This window comes from Scyliorhinus torazame, chromosome 3, assembly GCF_047496885.1.
Source record: "Scyliorhinus torazame isolate Kashiwa2021f chromosome 3, sScyTor2.1, whole genome shotgun sequence".
Classification (NCBI taxonomy): domain Eukaryota; kingdom Metazoa; phylum Chordata; class Chondrichthyes; order Carcharhiniformes; family Scyliorhinidae; genus Scyliorhinus; species Scyliorhinus torazame.
In genome coordinates, this window is record NC_092709.1 from 217439620 (window position 1) to 217451839 (window position 12220).

Consider the following 12220-nt stretch of genomic DNA (forward strand, 5'->3'; position numbering starts at 1 on the left):
GCTTGAAGGTCCCTAATGTTTCCGACTCAACTACTTCCACAGGCAGTGCATTCCATGCCCCCACTACTCTCTGGGTAAAGAACCTACCTCTGATATCCCTCCTATATCTTCCACCTTTCACCTTAAATTTATGTCCCCTTGTAATGGTGTGTTCCACTCGGGGAAAAAGTCTCTGACTGTCTACTCTATTTATTCCCCTGATCATCTTATAAACCTCTATCAAGTCGCCCCTCATCCTTCTCCGCTCTAATGAGAAAAGGCCTAGCACCCTCAACCTTTCCTCGTAAGACCTACTCTCCATTCCAGGCAACATCCTGGTAAATCTTCTTTGCACCTTTTCCAGAGCTTCCACATCCTTCCTAAAATGAGGCGACCAGAACTGTACACAGTACTCCAAATGTGGCCTTACCAAAGTTTTGTACAGCTGCATCATCACCTCACGGCTCTTAAATTCAATCCCTCTGTTAATGAACGCGAGCACACCATAGGCCTTCTTCACAGCTCTATCCACTTGAGTGGCAACTTTCAAAGATGTATGAACATAGACCCCAAGATCTCTCTGCTCCTCCACATTGCCAAGAACTCTACCGTTAACCCTGTATTCCGCATTCATATTTGTCCTTCCAAAATGGACAACCTCACACTTTTCAGGGTTAAACTCCATCTGCCACTTCTCAGCCCAGCTCTGCATCCTATCTATGTCTCTTTGCAGCCGACAACAGCCCTCCTTACTATCCCCAACTCCACTAATCTTTGTATCGTCTGCAAATTTACTGACCCACCCTTCAACTCCCTCATCCAAGTCATTAATGAAAATCACAAACAGCAGAGGACCCAGAATTGATCCCTGCGGTACGCCACTGGTAACTGGGATCCAGGCTGAATATTTGCCATCCACCACCACTCTCTGGCTTCTATCGGTTAGCCAGTTTGTTATCCAACTGGCCAAATTTCCCACTATCCCATGCCTCCTTACTTTCTGCATAAGCCTACCATGGGGAACTTTATCAAATGCCTTACTAAAATCCATGTACACTACATCCACTGCTTTACCTTCATCCACATGCTTGGTCACCTCCTCAAAGAATTCAATAAGATTTGTAAGGCAAGACCTACCCCTCACAAATCCGTGCTGACTATCCCTAATCAAGCAGTGTCTTTCCAGATGCTCAGAAATCCTATCCTTCAGTACCCTTTCCATTACTTTGGCTACCACCGAAGTAAGACTAACTGGCCTGTAATTCCCAGGGTTATCCCTAGTTCCTTTTTTGAACAGGGGCACGACATTCGCCACTCTCCAATCCCCTGGTACCACCCCTGTTGACAGTGAGGATGAAAAGATAATTGCCAACGGCTCTGCAATTTCATCTCTTGCTTCCCATAGAATCCTTGGATATATCCCGTCAGGCCCGGGGGACTTGTCTATCCTCAAGTTTTTCAAAATGCCCAACACATCTTCCTTCCTAACAAGTATTTCCTCGAGCTTACCAATCTGTTTCACACTGTCCTCTCCAACAATATCGCCCCTCTCATTTGTAAATACAGAAGAAAAGTACTCATTCAAGACCTCTCCTACCTCTTCAGACTCAATACACAATCTCTCGCTACTGTCCTTGATTGGACCTACCCTCGCTCTAGTCATTCTCATATTTCTCACATATGTGTAAAAGGCCTTGGGGTTTTCCTTGATCCTACCCGCCAAAGATTGTTCATGCCCTCTCTTAGCTCTCCTAATCCCTTTCTTCAGTTCCCTCCTGGCTATCTTGTATCCCTCCAATGCCCTGTCTGAACCTTGTTTCCTCAGCCTTACATAAGTCACCTTTTTCCTCTTAGCAAGACATTCAACCTCTCTTGTCAACCATGGTTCCCTCACTCGACCATCTCTTCCCTGCCTGACAGGGACATACATATCAAGGACACGTAGCACCTGTTCCTTGAACAAGTTCCACATTTCACTTGTGTCCTTCCCTGCCAGCCTATGTTCCCAACTTATGCAGTTCAATTCTTGTCTGACAACATCGTATTTACCCTTCCCCCAATTGTAAACCTTGCCCTGTTGCACGTACCTATCCCTCTCCATTACTAAAGTGAAAGTCACAGAATTGTGGTCACTATCTCCAAAATGCTCCCCCACTAACAAATCTATCACTTGCCCTGGTTCATTACCCAGTACTAAATCCAATATTGCCCCTCCTCTGGTCGGACAATCTACATACTGTGTTAGAAAAGCTTCCTGGACACACTGCACAAACACCACCCCATCCAAACTATTTGATCTAAAGAGTTTCCACTCAATATTTGGGAAGTTAAAGTCGCCCATGACTACTACCCTATGACTTCTGCACCTTTCCAAAATCTGTTTCCCAATCTGTTCCTCCACATCTCTGTTACTATTGGGGGGCCTATAGAAAACTCCTAACAAGGTGACTGCTCCTTTCCTATTTCTGACTTCAACCCATACTACCTCAATAGGGTGATACTCCTCGAACTGCCTTTCTGCAGCTGTTATACTATCTCTAATTAATAATGCCACCCCCCCACCTCTTTTACCACCCTCCCTAATCTTATTGAAACAGCTATAACCAGGGACCTCCAACAACCATTTCTGCCCCTCTTCTATCCAAGTTTCCGTGATGGCCACCACATCGTAGTCCCAAGTACCGATCCATGCCTTAAGTTCACCCAACTTATTCCTGATGCTTCTTGCGTTGAAGTATACACACTTCAACCCATCTCCGTGCCTGCAAATACTCTCCTTTGTCAGTGTTCCCTTCCCCACTGCCTCATTACATGCTTTGGCGTCCTGAATATCGGCTATCTTAGTTCCTGGACTACAAATCCGGTTCCCATTCCCCTGCCAAATTAGTTTAAACCCTCCCGAAGAGTACTAGCAAACCTCCCTCCCAGGATATTGGTGCCCCTCTGGTTCAGATGCAACCCGTCCTGCTTGTACAGGTCCCACCTTCCCCAGAATGCGCTCCAATTATCCAAATACCTGAAGCCCTCCCTCCTACACCATTCCTGCAGCCACGTGTTCAACTGCACTCTCTCCCTATTCCTAACCTCGCTATCACGTGGCACCGGCAACAAACCAGAGATGACAACTCTGTCTGTCCTGGCTTTCAACTTCCAGCCTAACTCCCTAAACTTGTTTATTACCTCCACACCCCTTTTCCTACCTATGTCGTTGGTACCAATGTGCACCACGACTTCTGGCTGCTCACCCTCCCCCTTAAGGATCCTGAAGACACGATCCGAGACATCCCTGGCCCTGGCACCCGGGAGGCAACATACCTTCCGGGAGTCTCGCTCGCGACCACAGAATCTCCTATCTATTCCCCTAACCATTGAATCTCCTACAACTATTGCTTTTCTATTCTCCCCTCTTCCCTTCTGAGCCCCAGAGCCAGACTCCGTGCCAGAGACCTGACCGCTAGGGCCTTCCCCCGGTAGGTCATCCCCCCCAACAGCATCCAAAACGGTATACTTGTTTTGAAGGGGAACGGCCACGAGGGATCCCTGCACTGTCTGCCTGTTTGTTTTTTTCCCCCTGACTGTAACCCAGCTATTCTTGTCCTGTACCTTGGGTGTGGTTACCTCCCTGTAACTCTTCTCAATCACCCCCTCTGCCTCCCGGATGATCCGAAGTTCATCCAGCTTCAGCTCCAGTTCCCTAACACGGTCTTTGAGGAGCTGAAGTTGGGTGCACTTCCCGCAGGTATAGTCAGTGGGGACACCGGTGGTATCCCTCACCACCCACATCCTACAGGAGGAGCATGTAACTGGCCTAGCCTCCATCCCCTCTTACCTTACAGAATATAGCTGCTGTGTGGACTAACTAGATCTCCGACTCTGCTCCCAGTCAGCTACACTTTCTGTAAATTCCTGGCTCTCTTCGCACTCTTTGCGGAAATGTCAATATATATTGGAACATTTCACTAAATTCCAGGCGCGACACAAATACAAGCTGTCGTTTCATTCTGCGGAGAATTATTCACTATATTTTGAATTCTGTATATTTCTCTGCTAATAATGACAAACAAGTTAATTGTCCTGAATACGCTAAATACATGTCACACTGAGATATATTGAGCACACTGTTTTGAAATGCAAGCAGTTGGTTTCCAGCTGGACAGATGAGCTTCTTTTTACTTCTGACAATATTTAATGGAAATCTTTATATAATTGCTGGTTTAAATTATATTTTCTCACACAGAGTTTGAATTTTGCATCAACTTGTTCGTTGAAGTTTTTTTTAACCACAAAGATAAAGTTACGTTGACTAATGACAATCAGTAGAACTGGTTACGCAGAATAGTTATCCCTTATTTTGAATGTCATGACACTTAAACCTTGATTTTTGCAAATCACTTATATTTGATTGTACAGATTAGCTTTGGTAAACAGTTTGACCATTCAGCCAAGGAGCACAAACTCCAAATCACCCTGCGGATATTCTTGTTGGTAATACTGATGCCATTTTGCCCACATTTTAAGCCTTAACTTGCACAGAAAATTCCCAATTCTTATCTGCAGCAGATCACACAACTCTTCGTGAAGCAGAGGTTGTGAAGGCAGACCTCCTCATCTAATTATATCTAGTTACATGTAACTGGTAGTCCAGGGACAGTGACTAGTTTGTTCAAAACCGTGCCACATTTTTTCATATCAGCATTTATTGGCCATCTTGAAACCTTGGGTGAACCACGCTAGGTTTTTGTTCCAACTAACAGTCTGTACCCAAAATGTTGAACTAGGGGTGTGTTTCTCTGGCCTTGTTGCACTCTTGCCCGAACGAAACAATGCCGATGCAAAACAATGCCGGAGCGAAACAATGCCGGGAGAAGCTGAAAATGAGAACCGCGCCAGGAGTCAAACAGTTTGCGATGCAACCGACCTTCTCCTGTAGGCAAAATCAGGAACTCGCCGTTGCATGGCACAAAACCAATTATCACCACTTAAGCCCTATTTACATACAATTAATGGGAGCCACCCCTTATCCAACGCCCCCCGTCATTCATAGGTCTCCCCAGCAAGTGGTCATGCTGGCGCCGATTAGTACTCCTTTTAAAAAATGTGAATCTGTGGGGTGCTGAGGAGGGGAGTAGCCATCTTTGCTCACAGGCAAAGAGCCTGGGGGCACTGGTTCTGCTGCCCCAGTGCTCGGCAATGGGTGGGGGAGATTCGACTGGTGGTGGGGGACCCTCCACAGAGGTGGGCTGCATGGGAGGATGGGGGGGAAGGCGCTGGGGGCCAACTGGGGTACCACCATGCCAGCCCAGGATGGTGTGTATCTGTACCTGGGTCAACCCTTGTCCCTGTCCGTCTGCCCCACTGACCATCCATAACCCCCCACCAGCTGCCAAGGTCTCTGGCCATGAGCCTGAGACTCATGCTAATCGGGGATTGGCAATCGTGGTTAAGTAAGTACTTCACACAACCCAAGTGGATTCCCGTGGATGGGTGGGCCATGTAGCGTGTGGGAGTCATTGCCTAGCATCCTAATCACACTGATGCCTGGACACTGTGCCTAAACACTGCGGGAGGCAACACCACACACGCAGTAGTCAACATCTGAACACGCAGGGCATGGGACACAGATCGGAGGACATGTCCACCGCCGGAGGGTGGGTGAGTACCATGGGGAGGGGACCAGCGGCCGGTCTAGGTGAGGTTATGAGCGGGTGTTCGGGGGTACCGGGACTGGGGTCCGGTGAGGGGAGCCCGTTGTGCCTGGGTGTGCATGGGCAGGGTGTTCTGGGTGGGGGGAGAATCAATGGGGTTTGGAGGGTCCCAGGGTGGGAACCACCGCTGTTTGCCAGTCTAAAACCCTCTTCCAATGCCTTACAGATATTGAATGTTATGCAGGGACATTGGACCATGAACCTGCCCTAGTGGTGCTGCTGGTAGCCCGGGCAGCCAGACTCCGGAGACGGCGGCAGCAGCAGCGTCTGCAGATGCTCGAGGCAGCAGCCAATGTGACGGACCCCTCCCCACACCTTGAGGACTCGGCCGCCCATCAGTCCAGGGAGGGACCCAGAGGGACCCGTGACAGCCCAGGGTGTACAGGCGACCCTGGTTATTTGAAGAAATGAGGGACAGTGCGTGCCGCAGGAGGCTCCACCTCAACAAGGTGACGGTGCGGCACCTGTGCCACGTCCTGTGCCATGTCCTCGCGGATTTGGATCCACATGGAGAGCAGGACACCATCTGGAGGTTCCCCTTCAAATCACTCACCACCCTGACTCAAAAATATATTGCCGTTACTTCACTGTTGCCAGGGCACATCCTGGAACTCCCTCCCTAACAGCACAGTGGGTGTACCTACTCCTCTGGAATGCAGTGGTTCAATAAGGTAACTCACCACCACCTTCTGAAGAGCAACTAGAGATGGGCAATAAATACTGGCCTAACCAGCCCCCCCCGCCCCCCGACCGTTCCCACCATCATCACTCTCGGGATCCGATGGCATAGTGTGATGGAATGACAAGCTTGTATGCAGGGATCACCCAGATGGACAGTGGAAACCGAGGGCAGGAGTCAGACGGCAAACGATGCGGAGCACCAGAGCTCATCGCAGAGCGGGTTGTCATCATCCTCCATTCCATGGACCAGACCTGGTGTTACTTCCAACCCAGAGCCCGCACCTTGTTGTGCGGCAAGTATGGAGAAGTGGAAGTGGCCAGGAGTGAGAGGGCGGTGCAGGGGTGGGATGCGGTGTCCATACCCCAGGCCGTTGTTCCCCCTCCCCCCAGTCGGTGAACCTGGAGGCAATCAGAGGGTCTTGTGCGCATTAGCCCTGGCGTACATGTCATGCGGCCTCCCATGCCTGCCTGCGCCCCATGTCCTGCCCACCCTCGCCCTCGCCTGGATCATCATCATCGGACGAGACCTGGTGTTCATCCTCCTCCTCCAGCACGTCGCCCCTCTGCTACGTGATGTTGTGGAGGACGCAGCAGTCCGCCACAATGCAGGCGACCCTCTCAGCCAGGTCTCGGCTTCGGTCAGTGGCTTCCGGAATAGGCGTCATCAGCCACGAATGCAGTGGATAACCTCGTCACCCAGAAACAAAGCCCCCAGACTGGGAGCGGTGGGGGGGGGGTTGCAGGATCTCAAACATGTCAGGAATCATTGAGTTTGCCAGGATGAAGGCGCCATGAACATTGCCCGGTATCGGGTGCAGATATGCATGATGTGCGGCTGATGGTTACATATCCCTTTCAGTTTGTGAAGATCAGCCTGTTATCTGCAGGTGCTCGTAGGGTGACATGCATTCCGTTGATAACCCCCTGGACCCCGGGCATGATGATGATGACGGCGAACCGCACTGCCCGGCCATCCTGGGTTTGGTCCACACTGAAGTGGATATATTGAGCCGCATGGGCATACAGCACCTCCGTGATGGTGCAGATGCACCTGTGCACAGAGGTCTGTGAGTTCCTGGACAGGTTCCCACCTGGCGCCTGAACGGACCATGTCGTGTAGAAGTTCAGGACTGTGGTGAATGTATTCACCTAAGTATGAACTGTCTGTATACTGCTGTGACCTATGACCTGGAAATTATAATATGGTCTACTTCCAGGTACTGTATTGGAACCCCGGTGGGCTCCGCCTCTGGCTCCGCCTTCATCGGGGGATATATAGACCGGCCAGCTGTGGGCAGCACTCATTTGTACAACAGATACTGGCAGGCGAGTTCATGGATAATAAAGCCTAGTATTCACTCGTTCTCACGGTCTCACAGTGAATTGACGGTATAACAATTTATTATCCATCGACAGCACCATGGAAGCCACTCTAAAGCCAGATAAGCTCAAACTCGACGCACGAGCGACAGAGGCCAAGGAGATCTTCAAACACTGGCTTCGCTGTTTCAAGGCCTACCTCGACTCCTTCACAACGCCTCCCTCTGAAACCCTCAAGCTGCGACTCCTCCGCGCTCGGGTGAGCCATCGAATCTCATTGGCGCAATTCGTGAAGCCCGTAAACGAGGTGTTCGCCCGACACCTCCTCACAACTCGCCGTCAACGCGCCAGGGAATCGCTGGATGAGTACCTGGAAACCCTGACCCTACTCGCAAGGAACTGCAGCTATCGGGATGTGACGGCCGAGGAGCACATGAACCTACAGATCCGGGACACCTATGTGGCCGGGGTCCGCTCGAACTACATCAGGCAGCGCCTGCTGTAAAACGGGACCACTGACCTGCGGGACACGGTAAAACTAACCACCTCGTTAGAGGTGGCCTACCAGAGCCTCAGTGCGTTCCCCGCGGACCCGGCGAACCCCTCGTGGACACCATCATCACGGCCCCCATTGGACCCGACTACGTCACAGGCCTGTGCCGCGCGGCTGCCCGTCCAGACCAGGGAACCGCAGTGCTACTTCTGCGGCCAGGGTCAACACCCTCGGCAGCGTTGCCCAGCCCGCACAGCGACGTGTAGTGACTGTGGCAAAAAGGGACACTTCACTCGAGTCCGTCTGGGCCGACCTAAAGCCCAGAAGTCGAAAACTCACCAGGCCTGACCCATGGATTCACAGGCCCGCAGACCCCGCAATGTGGCTGCATGCCAGCCGGGAACGCCCCCTTCAGACGCGTCATCAGCCTCGTGCGACTCGTGAGGGCTGCGATCTTGGCCGCCGGCTCCAACACCGACCGACACGTGCGACTCATGGGGGCCGCCATCTTGGCCGCCGGCTCCGGCACCGGCCGACACGTGCGACCGATGAGGGCGGCCATCTTGGTCGCCATCTTCGACTCAGCCCGACACGTGCGACTCGTGGGGGCCGCCATTTTGTGATACCGCCAACCACACAGGCTACCCACAGCTTGGCGCAGTTACCCTCGAACAGTTGCAGCCAAAGCTCCTGAAAAATTCCACGATGGTCGTCCGGGTCAACGGGCACAAGACCCCCTGTCTTTTCGACTCTGGGAGCACGGAGAGCTTTGTTCACCCTGACACGGTAAGGCGCTGCTCCCTTCACATCTACTCCGCATCCCAAACAATCTCCCTTGACTCCGGATCCCATTCGGTTCAGATCCAGGGGTATTGTATTGCTAATCTCGCGATGCGGGGCGCAGAGTACGCTAGTTTTAAGCTGTACGTCCTCCCTCACCTCTGCGCCCCCCTACTGCTTGGATTAGACTTCCCATGCAGTCACCGAAGTCTGACCCTACAGTTCGGTGGACCCTTACCCTCCCATACGGTATGTAGCCTTGCGACCCTCAAGGTCCCCCCCCCCTTTCCCTCTTTGCGAACCTCACTCCCGACTGTAAGCCCGTCGCCACCAGGAGCAGGCGGTACAGTTCCCAAGACATGATTTTTATCAAGTCGGAGGTCCAGCGACTATTGAGTGAAGGGGTCATTGAGGCCAGCAACAGCCCCTGGAGAGCACAAGTGGTGGTTGTCCGGACCGGGGAAAAGAATCGGATGGTTGTGGACTGCAGCCAGACCATTAACCGGTTCACGCAACTGTATGCGTACCCCCTCCCCCGCATAGCAGAGACGGTCATCCAGATCACGCAATATCGTGTGTTCTCAATGGTCGATCTGAAGTCGGCCTACCACCAGCTCCCGATCCGCCCGGGAAAGCGCCACTACACTGCCTTCGAAGCAGCCGGCTGACTCTTCCACTTCCTCAGGGTCACTTTCGGCGTCACTAACGGGGTCTTGGTTTTTCAGAGAACGATGGATCGAATGGTGGACCAGTACGGGTTGCGGGCTACATACCCGTACTTGGACAATGTTAGCATCTGCGGCCACGATCAGCAGGACCATGACGCCAACCATCAGAGGTTCCTCCAGGCCGCCCAATCCCTCAACCTCACATATAACAAAGAGAAGTGCGTATTCTGCACTACCCGACTAGCCATGGTTACGTCATGGAGAACGGAGTCCTAGGGCCCGACCCCGACCTCATGCGCCCTCGCACGGAACTTCCCCCTCCCCACAGCCTCAAGGCCCTCAAACGATGCCTGGGGCTGTTCTCCTACTATGCCCAGTGGGTCCCCAACTATGCGGACAAAGTCCGCTCACTTATTAAAACCACCACATTTCCCCTGACGGCTGAGGCCCGCTCGGCCTTCAGCCGCATTAAGGCCGACATCTCTAAGGCCGCAATGCACATGGTGGATGAGTCCGTCCCCTTCCAGGTAGAGAGCGATGAGTCAGATGTCGCCCTGGCCACCACACTCAACCAGGCGGGCAGACCAGTAGCCTTCTTCTCTGGAACCCTCCACGCTTCTGAAATCCGACACTCCTCGTTCGAGAAGGAAGCACAAGCCACAGTGGAAGCCGTGCGGCACTGGAGGCACTACCTAGCCGGCAGGAGGTTCACCCTCGTCACCGACCAGCGGTCGGTTGCCTTTATGTCCGACAAAGCACAATGGGGCAAGATTAAGAATGACTAAATCTTGAGGTGGAGGATCGAACTCTCCACCTATAATTACGATATCAAGTATCGTCCTGGGAAGCTCAATGAGCCTTCAGATGCCCTGTCCCGCGGCACATGCGCCAGCGCGCAAGATAGCCGACTTCGGGCTATTCACAATGACCTCTGTCACCCGGGGGTCACCCAGCTTATCCATTTTATTAAGGCCCGCAACCTGCCCTACTCCACTGAGGAGGTCAAGGCCATGACCAGGGACTACCAAGTCTGCGCGGAGTGCAAACCGCACTTCTCCCGGCCAGACAAGGCCCACCTGGTAAAGGCCTCCCGGCCCTTTGAGCACCTCAGTATTGACGTCAAAGGGCCCCTCCCCTCCATCATCCATAATGTATACTTCCTATCTGTCGTTGATGAGTACTCCCGCTTCCCCTTCGCTGTCCCCTGCCCCGACATGACCTCGGCCACGGTTATAAAGGCACTGCACAGGATCTTCACACTGTTCGGTTTCCCTGCGTACGTCCACAGTGACCGGGGCACATAGTTCATGAGCGATGAGCTGTGTCAGTACCTGCTCAGTAAGGGCGTCGCCTCGAGCAGGACTATGCAGGGAAATGGGCAGGTGGAGAGGGAGAACGCGACGGTATGGAAGGCCGTCCATCTAGCCCTCCGGTCCAGAAGTCTCCCGATCCCCTGCTGGCAGGAGGGAGGGTCCAGCTGCTGCACGCCAACCCCCAGTACGCCTACATCACACACCAGGACAGACGGCAAGATACGGTCTCCCTACGGGACCTGGCGCCAGCTGGTTCCCCTGCCAATGCGCCCCCCCCCCCCCACCGCTGCCTACCTCCACCCCCAGCATCCCTTATGCCCCACGGGTCTCCTGTATTGCCCCGCGCCTGCACTGCCGCCACCCACCACTCCCCTGCCGACCCCACCCCTCAATCGTCTCCGACACGCCGGACTGAAGCACAAGCTCCAGACAACACGCCCCCGGAGTCACCACCTGCAACAACCGTGACCGCCGCATCGCCAGAGCTGAGGAGGTCTAAAAGAATGATCCGGCCTCCTCCGGCCTCCAGACAGACTGAACATTTGATGACCTCACATCACCCCCGCAGGACTTGATTTTTTTTAACAGGGGGTGAATGTGGTGAATGTATTCACCTAAGTATGAACTGTCTGTATAGTGCTGTGACCTATGACCTGGAAATGATAATACGGTCTACTTCCAGGTACTGTACTGGAACCCCGGTGGGCTCTGCCTCTACTCCACCCTCACCGGGGGATATATAGACCGGTCACCTGTGGGTGGCACTCATTTGTACAACAGATACTGGCAGGCGAGTTCATGGATAATAAAGCCTAGTATTCACTCATTCTCACGGTCTCACAGTGAATCGACGGTATAACAAGGACGACTGTCACCTTGACAACCACCGGGAGCGAGTGTTCTCCCCCATGCCCCCGCAATGCCAGGGATGCCATGATCTGAGAGATATGTTGCCCTGTCTCCCTGCTCAACCGGAGTCGCGACGGCATTCTTGGTCCAGCAAGTCTCGAATGACAGGCGCTACCGGTCATTCCTCCTTGGGAACTCCTCCTCCTCGGCCTGTTGGGCAGCTGGCTCTCTATCTGTGTTAAGTCATGGGTTAAGAGACATTGCAATTAGTTGTCTCATGTATGTTAAGTTTTCATTAATTGACACTGATATGTAAAGGGGCTTCAGGTAGCCTCTGTCAGGTGGTGTGTTGCTAAGAGTTTTGTGCAGAGGCTGTGGAAGTGAAATAAATGGTGTTTGGTGAAAAGGAACAAGAACTTTAGACTCTTCATT